This window comes from Triturus cristatus, chromosome 7 (genome assembly GCF_964204655.1).
Source record: "Triturus cristatus chromosome 7, aTriCri1.1, whole genome shotgun sequence".
In the NCBI taxonomy this organism is placed as follows: domain Eukaryota; kingdom Metazoa; phylum Chordata; class Amphibia; order Caudata; family Salamandridae; genus Triturus; species Triturus cristatus.
This window is the reverse complement of record NC_140590.1, coordinates 793,354,022-793,369,637: the sequence shown is the minus strand read 5'-3', so window position 1 is coordinate 793,369,637 and position 15,616 is coordinate 793,354,022. Positions and strand designations below refer to the sequence as shown.

The 15,616-nt window shown below is 47.0% G+C and overlaps 1 long non-coding RNA gene across 2 annotated transcripts in view; it reads left to right on the top strand.

The window, feature by feature from the left end:
• The first annotated feature begins 220 nt into the window (after positions 1 to 220).
• LOC146810588 (uncharacterized) overlaps positions 221 to 15,616 on the top strand; it is a 120,434-nt gene continuing 105,038 nt past the window's right edge. Inside the window, exons 1-3 of one of the 2 annotated variants that reach the window (XR_014965704.1) lie at positions 221 to 497; positions 772 to 833; positions 943 to 1,133. This is a non-coding gene — a long non-coding RNA (uncharacterized LOC146810588). The remainder of the gene's footprint in view (positions 498 to 771; positions 834 to 942; positions 1,134 to 15,616) is intronic. The other variant, XR_014965705.1, reaches the window with a different exon arrangement.

Genomic DNA, 15,616 nt, shown 5'->3' with positions numbered 1-15,616 from the left:
AGCACCTCCCTTCCGTGTGCATGTTGAGAAAAGTTGTTTGCTCTAATGTATATCTCACTACACTGCTTGTTATTGTTGGGATTGCTGACCGCATATGGGGGCGGGTCAGAGCAAGTCAGAAATAAAGAGGGAAGCGAGAAGGAAAGAGCGCTTCGCGTTCTTGTGCACACGTGACGTGCGCGTATTCAGTCCTTGACCTCTGAACTCACCGTCACTTCTGGGTCCCGTTGGCGGTCGATGTTGGCGTTTGGCATCGGACTGCGCCTCGTTGTGTTTCCGTACTCTAGGGAAAACTTCCACTACACAGCTCGCCTCGCTACCCCTCGGGTCATCAAATCCTACAAAAAAGAAGAAAAACCATGACAATTAAAGAACCAGCAGTTCCAACTTGATCTCACGTGAGGCCATCTTAATTAGGTCATACTTATCTGCTGTGTCTCCACGGCGTTTGGAGATTCCGTTTCCTATTGTGCACTGCTGCTAGCTGCAAAAAGAAAGTAAGAATACTTATAACAAAACAAATCCTGAAGTTAAGGAACGAATTATTTTGTTATATCACCCCTGCCTATTTTTTGGTAAATATTTCTTGTTTTTCTTATTACGCTGGTCCACTCCATCCCGTAAATATGTTTTTTGTTTTTATTCCATTGGGATTATTATATTTTGGGACTATTCTGGTGAGTTAATATCTGCCTTTGTACATAGAATATTTACACATTCATTATTCTCTATATTATTGACACAACCTAATACGCATATTCTTTTATATAGGAAGAAAAGTGCTTCTCTGCCTCGGATACCTATAACATTAACGGAAGAGGATAAATTCACAGGTAGTTGTCACAGAGATAAAAACACTGCATTGATGGGGGAGTACTGGGATTGTTGCTATGTATTAGTTCTATGTAGTCATACACATACATACCTCTTGTCTTACTGCAGGCATTGTCTGTGATCGTGAAGATTCCTATTCAGCCGTGAATATTTTGGAAGTGTGTCTTTTTTTCCCTTGTTTCCCCCCTCTTCCCCATTTCACCATTGTAGACTTTGACCTCGTTGGGCCTCTGTGGTGATTGGGGGGAGTTGGGAACTTGCTACTGGCCTTCATCTTGCCCCTGCGGAAAACCCCAAAGGTGAGAATTACAATGATCTAGGGTGATTGTCACTGCTGTACATATTTTGATACAGGTTGTCGTATATTAAGCACCATATATGTATTTTGTCAGGGGTGAAAGAGGACACCCCTGACAGGTAGCTCCAAAGACATTAATGCACTTTGAGAGCCTTCCAGCAAAATGTAGCCTGTCCCATGGAAATTTGTAGAAAGCATCTATCTATCCATAAGGCGGTCACCTATCTCAGATTTCCTTATAGCATCACTCATTATGTCTCAGTCTACCCTATCAAATGATTTTTCGTTGTAAGGGACAGAAGTACCACCTTCTTGGTGAGTTTTTTCACCATGTCGATCAAATGGAGAGCCCTCCTAGTATTAACACTGGTTGAACAAGAGGCAGGACGCCTCAAGCAAATGAAAACAATAGCAAAGGACAAGCTGGCAAAGCATAAATCTAAGCCCCTCTGGAATATCTGGAAGAAACTAATCTCTTTACAAGGTCAGCTCCGCACCCTTGAAAAAGATACACTTAACCATATTTTTCCCCGAATAGGGTGCAGTAAAGTGGGTACACTTCTAGAGAACACACTACATGCTGATCAAGCCCTTAGACATGTGGGAGAGGTTGTAGATGCTGTCTGATCTGCATGAGTTAGAAAAGGCATTTCCCTGTCCAGATAGTTTACCAGTATCTTGGTAAAGATCTTTACATCTATGTTTAACAGGGAGATTGGGCAGTACAAAGCAAAAGTGGGATCTTAGCCTGTTTTTGCTATGAGGGATTTCCCACCCACATACAAACTCAGTGAAAAGCTCCATCAAGATCTTAAGTAATTGATGGACAATTTTTTTATAAAAGGAAGCAGTGAAGCCGTCTGGCCTGGGTGCTTTGTCTGGCTTCAAATTATTTATCGCCCTTAGAATCTCCTCTTTGATTATGTGGTTGTCCAACTGCGTCATATATGAGGTAGGAAGCTTAGCGAGTGTCACAGACTCCAAATATCGTTGTGGTCACAATGAAAGCAATTGTTTACAGCATTTGTTAGTAAGAGGGGACTACCTGATTTTTCTCTTCCTCACTCATTTGGACCTCTTCTCTCATCTAAGACCTCCCCCACATGTCTATGGGCTTGGATAGCACATAGTCTATTCTCTAGGAGGGTACTCACTTTACTACAGGATGACAGAGTACCACCACAAACGACTGGAGTGAAGATGGAGAACAAGCCATGACGACACAGACAGGAACACCTTTAAATCCATTCTAAGATGCTACCAGCAGCAGATCCACTCCACCTAGTGCACCATGCTCGCAGACTGCATCAACGCCTGAATCCAACAGCAGCAAAGAGATCTTTGCCATTGTGAAAGATTTCCCCATACACAGCAATTTCAACCTTCAACTGGCCCCACAGACCTCATAACACAACTCTCCATCTCGTTCAAAGGCACAACTCTGACTAAAGGGCCTGCCATCACCATGATTGGACCCACTGCTACCATGCAGATCATCCACTCTGGGGCCCCCTTGTCCCACCAAACCTTTGGCAAAGGCTTTCACCCTTCAGCACAGCACTCACGCCAATCCTGAATTCTCATTGGCCACCTTCTTGGACACCTGGAAACACACCACAGTCCTCCCCTACTCAAGAAGCCCTCCATAGATCCCTCTACACTTGCCAACTACAGACCCACCTCCCTGTTACCATACCCAGATAAAGTACTAGAGAACCTCATCGCCAAACGCCTCACCAACCATCTCAACAACCTCCAACTCCTCAACATCCCGCAGTCTGGGTTTAGACCTAACCATAGCACTGAAACTTCCCTCATCTCTGTCACAGAAAACATCCGCATGATTCAGGACATAGAAGAAATGGCTGCCCTTATCCTACTGGAAATCTCTGCAGCGTTTGACATGGTTTCTTACCCGATTCTCATCTGACGTCTGCAAGAGTTTGGAATCGAAGTACTCACTCTCTGCTGGATTTGCTTCTTCTTCAATGGAAGGACACAGTCAGTCAGCCAGGCACCCTACTCTTTGAAAGCACGCAACCTCATCTGCGGGGTACCACAAGAATCATCTCTGAGCGTTACAACGACCGCGTTGTTACATCACACAACCATTACAATGCAAGTGGTTATAACGACTTGCTGTAGGAGGCACTGGATGTTGGAATAGTATAATTTACTATTCCAACTCCAGTGTGTACAACAGTAGGGTATGTGTTGGAATAGTAAATTATATTATTCCTTAGCTTAGAGCGCCCCCTACAGCAAGTCGTTGTAACGACTTGCGTTGTAATGGTTCTGCAATGTAACAACACGGTCGTTGTAACGACCACGTTGTAATCGCATGCATTGTTATGCATGCAATGTAATGGCTGTTTCCCCTGACCCTCTTCAACGCATACATGTTCTTCTTGCTAGTACCATCCACACCCAAAACATAGATGTCCTTTCCTAAGCAGACGATACTCAACCCATCTCGGAGAAGACACCCTACACCCGAAACAAGTTTGCCACCTTCATGACTGAAGTCGCAGACTAGATGAAGACCAAGTGTCTCAAACTCAACACCAACAAGAAGGAAGTTGTGATGTTTGGGAAGAACCCTTCTTCTTGGGACTCAAACTGGTGGCTGGCCAAACCAGGACCCACCCTCACCACCCAATCTTAGAACCTCTGGATTAGCCTAGACCGTAAACTTGAAATAACCAACCAAGTTAACCCCATCGCTGCCTCTTGCTTCCTCACACCGAAGATGCTAAATAAAAAAATTCAAATAGCTCCTGACCAACTCCAGCAAAGCAATCACACATACCCTTGTCACCGGCACACTGGACTACTGGAACACACTCTATGTTAGGATCAGCAAACAACTCACCGACAACTCCAAACCATCCAGAACTCAGCAGCAAGAATTACACTCAGCCATCGATATTACACACACATTACACAGCACCTTGGAGAACTCCACTGACTCCTACTACTCAAATGCAGTTCAAACTCCTCACACCCACCTTCACAGCACTTCACAACAATGGCCCAGCCTACCTTAATCCTGGCCCGCCTCTCAATTCACAAACCATCCAGATACTTTCACTCAGCTAGACTTTTTCTTGCACACATCCTTCACATATTTTGCATATGCAAACACAGAACTCCTGGCAGGGACTTCTGCTTCATGACTCCTAAGGCCTGGGATGACCTGCCAATACACATCAGAGCCTCCTTCTCGACTTGGCTCTTCATAAGTTCCTCTTGCCTACCCTAGGCAAGGCTAGACTCACACCTGCTCAGTGCCAGGATAACCTCTCTGGTAATTGTACGCTTTACAAATATACATAACATAAAATAACATTGCAAGATGGCTCCTCCAGTCAGTACACACTATCCATTTCCTCTCCTTGTTTGGTTTAGTGTTGTGTTCCACAAAGCTGTGTTGGGAACTCAGCAAGATTGCTGCTGCCACTGTTTTGGTTGGCACTGAGGCATGCTACTGCCTAGAGAACTTGCACATCAGTAGCCAAAATTGACCCACAGGAAGTAGGTACATCCCATGCAGGAAGCAAATGTATGCATCCATGTATTGTAGCTCTTGCAAAATTTTCACTCGCTTGGTTGAGCTATTGAGACCTTAGACGTATTTTACAATTTTCAGTGTCCATATGGTGTGTGTCATCAGTGAGTCTTGGAAGTGTTACTGCGTGGTCTTTCATTGTTTGGGAGCTACCAGTGTTTGATCTAGCATAAGTCCGTTGATCTGGTTGGGAAGTGGACCACCCCCTCTTCCCATAATGTCTCTTCACTGGGAATAACCTGAAGTCAAGGGAGGAAGATAATACTCGCCTGTAACAAAAATATCCTTGTCAACTAGAATAATTTAGCCTGGCATCTCATCATGCTTCTCTGACATCTTCCCATGTGCCATTACTAAACGGCAATGAAAGGGAGTCTGAAGTAGGCTGGGTTTTTGGCCCTCTCGCTCCGCTGATTGAATACCATAATATTGGACTTCTCAAGGTTTATACTTAATCTGTTCTTTTTGGCCAAATTGCTCGTGACATTTATCAGATGCTGCAGGCCAACTGGGGTTCGGCTGATCAATATCAGGTCGTCGGCGTATAGTAAGTTTGAAAGTGTCAGACCACCCAAATTCGGGGCGTGGTGATGGCAATTATCCAACTCAGTTGAGAAGTCTGATACAAAAAGGTTAAACAAGGTTGGAGCAAGAACACAGCCCTGTTTTAACCCTTTAGTGGTTGGGATCCTCCTTGAAAGGCTGTTGCCGGTCTCCAGCTTAATTTGGACCCATGTCTTAGAGTGGAGTAAGATTAGCTGGTTCAAAAGGGTTGGGGCTATTTTCCACCCAGCTAGCTTAACCCACAAGTTCCCTCTGTTAACGCTATCAAAAGCAACTCTATAGGCGATGAAACAGACAAATAGTGGTTTATTGATTGCTTTTGTAGGGTCAATTAAAAGTGAAAGAGCAAGAATGTTTGTATTTGTCCCTAGGTTTTTTAAAAGACCTGTTTGGTTGATAGGGATTAGATCTTTTTCCCCTGCCCACTCAGTAATTTCAGCCAATAATAGGCCGGCATAATATTTGGCCTCAATGTCAATGAGTGTTATGAGCCTATAGTTCTTCGGTTCGCTCTTGCTACCTTTCTTATGGATAGGTGAAATGATCGATCCCTTCCAAGAATCTGGGATTCATCCGGTTTCAAGAATATTGTTAAAGAGTCGTAATAATGCTCCAGCCCAGTAGGTTGGGTCTTGCTTGTATATAATTGGAGGGAGGCCGTTAGGGCCAGGCGCTCCTTCGTTTCGGCTTTTTGAAATTCTATTCACAATCGTTTTAATTGAAAAGAGGGATACAGGCTCGGGACCTTGATGTTTTAGGGGCTGCCACTCACTCTGGCATACCACTACGTCTTGTGTGTTTTCACCAGCTTTAGGGTTGAAATGACTCTGTAGGTATTTTACCCAGGAATCCTCCGTTGTATATGAGTTGATTCCTGGTGCCATTGGGTTCTCTATACTCTTGGCTCTGTGCCAAAACCTGGTGCTATTGTTTGTTTTTGCATCGTATAACCGTTTTGCCCATGTTATTTCAGCGGTTTCCTTTTTCGCTAGCCAGATGATTTTATTTTTACGGGCCCTGAGCTTCCTTAGTTCCAGCTGTGTGTTGTCGGCGGGGCGATTTCGACGGAGGCTACGCATTGCTCTGTTGACTTTGCCCCTTATTTGTCTTAATTCGGCATGATGGGTTGCCGATAGAGGAATTCTTTGATTGCTTGCTGGCCTGCTAAGTGGTTACTGTCGGATTTTTTGCTCTGCTTTCGTTACGTTCGCATTAGGGCTTGATGGGCCAAGGTTTTCAGTAAAGAGTTTTCCTGGGTCACGTGTGTAACATTTTATTCTCCGGTGATTAAATGTGATGTTTGTGAATGAGTCAGCAATTGGGTGAGTGCTGTTCCTTGCATAGCAATTGTGAACTCTTGTGGTTGATGATCACTATAATCTAGCATGCCGATCCTGAAATCTTTTATTAAATAGTAAAGTGGTAAGGATGAAAAAGTATAGTCTATTGCGGTGTCGGCAAATGCATTGTGGAAAGTTGCAGCTTGGGGACGATCCCCCGTCAATCGACCATTTAGTGGTACCAAGGACAGGCTTTCTAGATCCTTCAACAGTTCTTTAGAGATTTTAGTTAGCTTGCCCCACTTACACACGCCCTGTAGTGGGATCGCCCACGCTGTTTGTTGGTCTTCTGCCGGCCTGTCTTGAGTCACCACTCCCTGTAATGAACATATTAAAGTAGCCGGAGTTGATATAGTTTGAAGTTGCCTACTCGGTAAGTTCTGTTATCAGTTGTTTCGCGGCGTTTCTTTTGTTCCGGGGGTGTTAATAGGTGTTAACAAGTATTAACTTCTGTTTGTCTTTAGGACCAGCTATTTCCAGTTGAATTGTTTTTATCTCATTTGTTGGAGTACTTTTACTTGTTAGTTCCTTAACAGTCGTTATGGTTTTAATCGAGGCGTAAGTCGTGAGGCCTCCTTTAAAATGGCCGAAGTTTGAATTTCTAGTTGCTGGAAGGTGATATGATTTAAAACCTAGTAGGTGGAGTGGATCTTCCAGCCACTTTTTTTGAAGCAGAATTAGGTCAAATTGTTGAAAGTACATCAGTAAAGCACTGTCCATAGTTTTAGTTCCAAGGCCGTTTATATTCCAGGAGCAGAATTTTAAGTTTGAAGTATTTGCTTCCTGTTCTGATCTCTATCAAAGGGACTCTGGTTTTGTGTTTATGGTTTTTGCTATCCAGGACCAGTCAAGTAGTGTGTCGATTCCTCCTTGACCCCGGATGTCCCAATTGATGGAACTATTTCTCTTCAAGGTCTCTGCAGAAGTACTACATGCCCTCTTGAGCACGGAATTAACAGGCCCAGAACCTCTCATTCTACTTGGTCTACTGTTGTTGGGCTCTTGATGGTGATGGAGTAGTGGGTCTGGATACCCAACTGCTTGGTGGAGATGCAGTCGGATCCCCCAAGTTTCTAATTGATGCTTTTCCTTGAGGATTTTCTCCACTATTTCTCCAGTTGCCCAGACTGTCTTGGTTGCTTCTTGCTACGAAAGGTGTTTAAAAATTTCAAATTCTACTGATTCCAATTCATGTGAACCAGATCCCTGCCAGATTGCTAATAGCAGTTAGTATTTGGAGAATATTACCTCTGTTTAAGGTATCTCCTCGTCCTTTAGATTTATACTCCGGAATTAACAGAATTGACTTGGGGATCTCCCGTCGGGGCTCATTCGGGGGCGATCCACTACATAGGGATTTGCCGCTTCTCCCTGCGCTTAAGGGTATCACGTTTTGTTGTTCTCCCCTTTCTGCGGTGTCCGGGCTTTGCTCTTATTCCCTGCGCCAGCCACTGACGCTTCGCTGTTTCACTGGCCTTGTTCTATTTGTTGTTTCCACTTTTGATTTGGCATCCCTTGTTTTTAGTTGTTAGGCATGTGCCATTGCAAATGCTGTTACCGCAGGGGCAGCTTCACCTACTGTTATAGTTTCTAGTTGATTTTCGGCCTGCTCATTTAAGTTGGTGAGTCCGAGGTAATTATGCTCGCTTATATTCACCTCTCCTGCTTGTTCCGTACCTAATGGGTGGGGGCCGTCAATGGCATTTGGCTCAGGCTGCGCGTTTGTTGGTTCCCCGCTTGCACATCGTACTCGCTGATGTCCACTCGGGGATTTTGATGCGACTTGAAAGAAGAATTTTATAGATGGATTCTTGTTCCTTCCTTTTCTCCTCTGTTTCCGACGCTGTTTGGATGATTGCCATTTGTTCGACTTGGCGTCCCCCTTGTCTGATTGGCTTATCTGCTTGTTGACACTGCTGGCGGTCTGCACCATCGATTGGCGTTCAGGGGTGACTAAAAGCCCTCAGTGGTCGGTGCTCAAAAGCTTGTTTACTTTGGCTGTTCCATGGGTTTCCGGTTCCTTATGTTGTTTTGACTCTGAGGTCACACCTACGACTGGCCCTGTGTCTTTCCCAACCGCCATGGAGGCGGTAACCAGAGTATTTCCATACTTGTCAGGCTCAGATCACTCTTTTTGTTCCTGGACGGGCGTAACATTTCCTTACAATGATCTTGTTGTAGTTTAATTTTGCTAATTTTAGGCTTGCCAATATTTGAATATGTACTTTTTAAATCCATGAGAAGATCACCCATCACTGTAGGCAGTGTTATGAGTTTCTCTGCAATTAAAAGGCAGATGCAGCTTGGAGGGATTATTACCTTTTCAGATTGAGCTCTTTTAATAAAGTTGTTCATTTCCGACAACTTGCTGTCAATGCAGTGACATGCAGGGCTAGACAGTTAAGGAGGGCAAGTTGAATGTCCATCTTGTCCGAGTGATATTCCAGAGCCTTTGTTGAAAGCTGCATGGTGTTTAAGAGAGAGGCCCATATTTTGTTTTCTCCTGTTGGTGTTTCCTCCTGACTCCCCTTCGTAGCCATTCCTGTGCCTTGAGGGGCTGTTTCTCCTTTGTCCTCGGTGGAGTATGTGGTGACCAAATCTTCACATTCTTCAAACGTAAGGAAAGACGTATTGCTGACCACGTAGTTCCGGGGTCTTTTTGTTCACCCCGTCTTTGCTCCTCTTTCCCCTCGCATAAGGGGGACGAGTTCCGACTGCGGTCCAAGGAAAGGTGGATTTGGTGACTTGACTTTTGTTTTAATGCCAATATCGGTGTTATTTACTATCGTTCCGGGGATCTCTCTGAACTGAGTCTTTGCTGTCATCGCTGTGGTCTTCACTGTGATCTTCCCGTTAGTGTCATTAATGTCTTTGAGATCAAGGTCAATAACATTCGGACTCAATTGTGGGGGCTTTCTCCCGCTGCTTTAATTAGGATTTCGTGTAGAGTAGAGGCAGCCGCAGTGCCCGCAGTTATAGAAGCTTCTGGACATGAGAGTGCTGAAAGTGCTGCAACTCCATAGGTCATTACATTCTGGCATGTCTGTATTTTAATATCTGGCTCCAATGGTACTCTTAATGGTAATCTTGAAGCCTCCAAAATAGTGGGGAAGGGCAGATTTCCTGTGCATTGTGTGCTTTCTTCCTTCTCTTTTCCGGTATCTTTATTGGGTTTTTTTGCATTTTGCTGAGCTACATGGGATACCGGTGGATCTGCAGTCTCTTTTGTTGCTCATTCAATGTCGGGCTGGGTAGAGCCATGCTACATCCTCCTGATTTGGTCAGTTTGGCCGATGAGCCTTTGCCTGTTGAGTCTTCCGGATGTAGTGGGGAAGGGAAATCCAGTTGTTTGTTAATACTAAGATTTAACACTGCACCAGATGAAAATTTGGAGTATATATTAGGCTGAAAATGCTTTTTTCCCCAAATTTGCTGGTGGCTGTGCTGGTCTGTCTGTTACTCCGCCCCCATCTATATCTACCAGCATGTTCACTAGGATTACAGAGTCCTTGTAGGCAATTACCTATGCTGTTGCTGCTGCTGAGGCCAGCGGCGTTGTTAATGTGGAAAAGTGACTTTCGGTTGATTCTCTTAGGATCTTGTCTTTCTTTTTTCTATTGTTAATAACATTTGTTACAGACCGCCTCTCCTTGCCAGACCTCATGATCACCTACATGGTATCAGTGTCGGTTTGTTGTTGTTGTTACTAATGTTGTTACTGTTGGTTTTATTGCTGTTATTCTTTTTGTTGTTATTTGATTAACTTTGATGATTGGTTAGTTTGTTGGTTAATCCGCAGTCCCCGCAGCCTCCCCCGATGACGGCTGCACTCACTCGCTGCTTACTGTCCTCGTATACTCACATTCTCGCTTCTTCGCTGAGGCACTGAGTCTGGGACTGCCGGTACCCAGTTAGGCTCCCCGCCTCAATTTCCGGTACACTTGGCGGCATTCAGCCGGTGACGGTGGGGACTTGGCGGGACTTGGCGGTGAGGACTTGGATCACCACGGCTATTTGCGGCTGCCGGCTGCTTGTTGCTAGCTCGTCGCACTCACACTTCCAATCAGCAAGCTGTGCGAGATACTGCAAGCGCCCGCCCTAATGCAGTCAATGCAGTCCTCCGCTTTCACACCCAAAAGTGGCACCTGAGAGCAGGGTGGAAGAACAGAGAACCAGGCACACCGAAAGCAGCGCTGGGAGCAGCAGGCCGGCCACTGGGGAGCCACTGGCGAGCCAAATCGCACCGGAGAGCAGGATGGAGAACAGAAAACCGGGCACACTGAGAGCAGGGGCCGGCCATTAGAGGTCGAGGATGGCCGACATCTCTCGCCCTTACCCCCTACCTCTTGCCACTGCTTCTGCCACTGTTTCTACCCTCAAAGGGCCCCGAAGTGTAAAATCATCGTGTGGTCAGTCTCCGCCAGCCCCCCCGGTTCGCCGAGCTGTCAGCACCCGGCTCCCGGTTTGCAGCCGCCACTCGCTGCTCGTGTCTTGCCTCACTCACTCGCTCGGCTTCTGCTTCCGCTTCCAAGTAAGGGACAGGAAACTATAGACGCTTCAGTGATATGAGACACGAGATCCTGTGCAAGATATCAGGGACAATCTGTGGGTTCTGTCCAGCCTTCTTAGGTCTCAACTTAACCTGGAGTGGACATCGTTAAAGACCTTCATAATGTACAATTTCAAGTTTCTGTGTTTACTTTGTGGGGACTCCCCCAATGTGGAAGTTATTCGCTCTAAAGTGATTCTCAATGTCTTCTCATTTCTCCTGGAGGGTCCCATGCTGCTTCTCGAGTGTTAGCATGCGACTCTGTAGATGTTCTCAGTTCTTGACCCCTTTCTAGCTTGTTCAGTCTGTGTCCCAGCTCTTTGGTGCCCTTCCTCATCTCTTTTCAGATTTGTTGCAGGCCTTTTTTCACTGTATTTCTTCTTTGACTTCTCTAAACGTATGCTAGAGGAAGTGTGTGGTTATCGTTTGATCATTCCCTTCTTGGAGTCTGAGTGTGTCCTGCCATCTGCAATATTCAAGCTCCCCTTTCACTGCTTGTTTTTCGAATTGCATCTTGGTGTAGGAAACCCTTGATATTGATCTCTTTTCTTTCCTGGCCCCCTGTTACGGTGTTGGGACAGTCAGGCAGGCCCTCAAGTCCAATTGAGTTTTCGCTTCTTGTCACAGGGTACTCTCTGCAAAAGTTGAGGAAATGTGCAAGTTTATTGAATTCTCTGATTCTATGAGGCTCAAAGACCCCAGGCTTTAAAGCAGTGGCCTTGACATGCTGTCTACCACATTATCCCCAGGTTTCCATCCACTTCCTGTCTCCCCCAGTCTCATTGTGTCCCTATGCAATTCATTCAGGCAGAGTCTTTCAAAGTTGAGCAATGGATACAGGCTAACCTCTATACCGGGCTTAGAGGGAATTATCGATGGAATCCAGTAGTGTGTGGAATACTTACTTGATTAAAACACAGCCAATGGGGTCCGCAGTTTGCATCCTGTGGGCAGCAGAGTGATCACTGGGTCTGTTGAAAATTAGCTGTGACCATTCCCTCATGACACTAAATGCCCAAAGGGTGTGAGGGGTGGTCCTCTACTCAGAAAATGGTGGTTTATCACTGGCACATAGTGCGCCAATGGTGCTCAGGGTTATTGGGCATCACTGATGTGAGAAAGGGGGTTTAGCAAACACTGGACAAAAGACCTGTTCACTCCACCGGCCCATCAACAGTCTACTAGAGACATAGCTTGTATTGAGATTCCTGTGGGTGGCCAGTCACTGCAGTCTTCTGCATTGAAGCTATCCCTCCCTTTGGGTCTATCCAAATTTGTTGGTGCGCCTAAGTGGAGGGAAAGAGGAGTACAAGCCATCTACCTCTTGCTGTCGCAGATAGACCCTTTGGCTGCTGTAATTTTGACATTGGCCCTTTTCACATATCCATGGCCTGGATGTTTTTTCCATGCAGTCGTCACTAGTCACACGGCTTGGGTAGGCATGAAGAACCCTCTCCATTGTCCCTGGGATTGACCACCTCCAGGCTGCTCCTTCATGAAGAGCAGAACCCCCTGCTGCATCGTTGTCTTCCTTTTTAAGCTGAACCAGGCTGAGCCGGTGCAAGCTTCCTCTACTAATTGGGACTTGGCAGGGCCTGCGACCCCTGGACTCTGCCCCCTCTCAGAGAGCTGCCTTTTCCGAGTTTGTCAGGTTCATTGGGCTTCAGTCCCCTGAGGTCTAGGCCACGACATCAGAGCAAGCACAGAGCCCGCTAGCTATCATCTTGGGTCTTGCCTCGTGACCCACACACAAAACTGAAGGGGGGTTGTTCCCAAATTCGGGGCCTGCTGGTTGGATTTTGTTGTTGGGCTACTGTTGTGTTTCCCAGTGACCCCTGAATGCTCTGGAGCGGCTCCTCTGGGTAGTGGATCTGTAGCGATTTGTGAGCTGGGAGAGGAGCTACAGGATCAAGCATTCACCATCTCAGGCTATTGGCAATGCCCCCGTGCATTTTACCAGAGATTAAGCAGGAAAGCATGTCTTCAGCTTCAATAACATTGTAGGCTTAGAAATCACTGAAATCATTGGAAACAATGAACCCTCGCCAGATTGATCTAATCCTATACCTCTCACCATTGCAAGAGATTATGCACTCCCTCAGTCATAGCTTTCTTCATGACTCAATCCAAATTGGCCCTGTTCGCCCTCACCTTAAAAAACACTATGCCTACCCTGAACTGTTTGTTTATTTATTTATTTATTTATTTTTTGAAACCTTTATTACAAAATTCAAGAGATATACAAGTATGGGCCTACAACCTTCAGGCCGGCCGCTAGCAAACAGTGAGACCATAAAACACATTTATAAAACATGAGCGGCAAGCGGTAAAAGTCCCACAAATCAAAAGTATCATTTGCGACTACATTGCCCAAACATCCCAAATGGCGGTTTCATTTTAAATGAAAAACGAAAAACAAACCCACAAGGCGGCAAAAGTCTAGGCAACATTATGTGCTCCCCTCGGGAGGACCCTACCAACCTACAAGAATAGGAGGGGGGACGGGCAGGGGCAGAGACAAAGTGGTCACGATAACACAGAATCAAGGGAACGTGCAGACTAGGGAGACTGGGCCGCCGCCAAGTCAGGCGTCAGTGGCGGGGTACAGATCGCGATAGGAGTTCCAGGGGCCCCACACTTTTACCCATTTCCCAGGCTTACCTCTCGCCACATACACTACCTTTTCTCGGAACATACACCAATCCATATTTTCCTTCCATACCGAAATCGTTGGTGACCTCTGGGAGCCCCACAATTGTGCTATGTCACGCTTGGCCACCATATATCCCAGTGTCACCCACCACGTTTGCGTCACCGTGTAATCAGTCGGCTCCCACACATTCAACAAACATCTCCTAGACTCGGGGAATAGCGTAACATGCGTGACCGCTTGCAACACCGCATGTACACCACGCCAGAATCGAGCCACCTCCGGACATTCCCACAAAATGTGGAAGAAGGTCCCTAACAAGCCACACCCACGCTTACACATCCCATCCACCGCATATCCCATACGCATCAGACCCGGTCCCGTAACGTAGACCCTGTGGAGTATTTTGAGCTGGACGAAACGAAGGCGGGCCGGTATGGCCACCTCTTTCGGGGAGGCCACCGCAGATAGCCAATCCTCGTCATCCAGCTCCAATCCGTCAGCAACCCATGCCTCACGAAGGCCGGCCAGCAGTCCCGATCGATCGTTGATGAGCTTTTTATAGATCAATGAGATAGTGCCATCCGGTACATGCCCGTCTAGCACTCTATCTTCCAAAGGGGAGCACTCCGGGATGGACGCGACCTCCGGGAATACGGAACACAACGCGTGACGAACCTGTACATACCGGAAGTACTCCCTGTCCTGCAACTGGTATTCCGTTTGCAGCACATCAAACGTTTTAAATCCCCCCTTCGTCCAAAGATCGCCCACCCTGCTGATGCCGATCGTGTCCCACTTCTCAAAGCCTTTCGTAGTCCACAAACAACCCAGTCGCTCAGATGCATACAATGGCGTCGCCCGGGTCAACCGACCCTTCCACCCCATCGCCGAGTTTGCCGCATGCCACACCCGTACCGCGACCCGTGTCGGACCCGTCAAACGTGCGTCGAGCGATCTAGAGTAGAGCGCACGATTGTAGTCGCCACCCGGCAACAACAATTTGTCCATTTCAAAAGCCGGATTAAGGGCGGGCCCATAAAGCCCGTGGTTTATCGCAGCCAGCTGGGAGGCCCAGTAATAACGTTTGATGTCGGGGAGGGCGACCCCCCCCATCGTACCACGGGAGCGTCAGCTTCGCGAGGGCGATCCGCGGCCTCCCATCCCAAAACAGTTGGCGCTGCAGACCCTCCACCTCCCGAAAGTAACGAGCCGGAACGACGTCCATCGTGTTTTGTGAAGCATATAAAAACCGTGGCAACGACATCATCTACTACAGCGCCGCCCGGCCGAGCGGCGAGAGCGGCAAGCGCCTCCAACGCGCTACATCCGCCTTCAAACGCTGGAGGGGGGGGAGTAGGTTCTGTGTGTATCGGGCCGCAGAGTCCAGGGTAATAAAGATACCCAAATACTTAAATCCCTGTTGAGCAACCTGGATAGGACAACCCCGCGGGAGGATAGGAGCCTCCCCTGAGAGGACATATACACAGGATTTAGCCCAGTTGATGACTAGGCCGGAGTTACGGCCAAAGGAACACAGCACATCCACTAACACAATCAACGATTCACGCGGGGAAGCAAGATACAAAAGAATATCGTCCGCGTAGAGAGAGACTCGATCCTCATACTCAGGAGTCCATCGGAGACCACGAATCGAAGGGTGCCACCGCAGCCACTCCGCCAGGGGCTCCAAGGCGAGCGCAAAGAGGAGAGGCGACAGCGGGCAACCCTGCCGCGTGCCCCTGCCCAATTTAAAAGGAGCCGATACTCTACCATTCACCACCACCTGCGCCAGCGGTCCGAATACAACAAT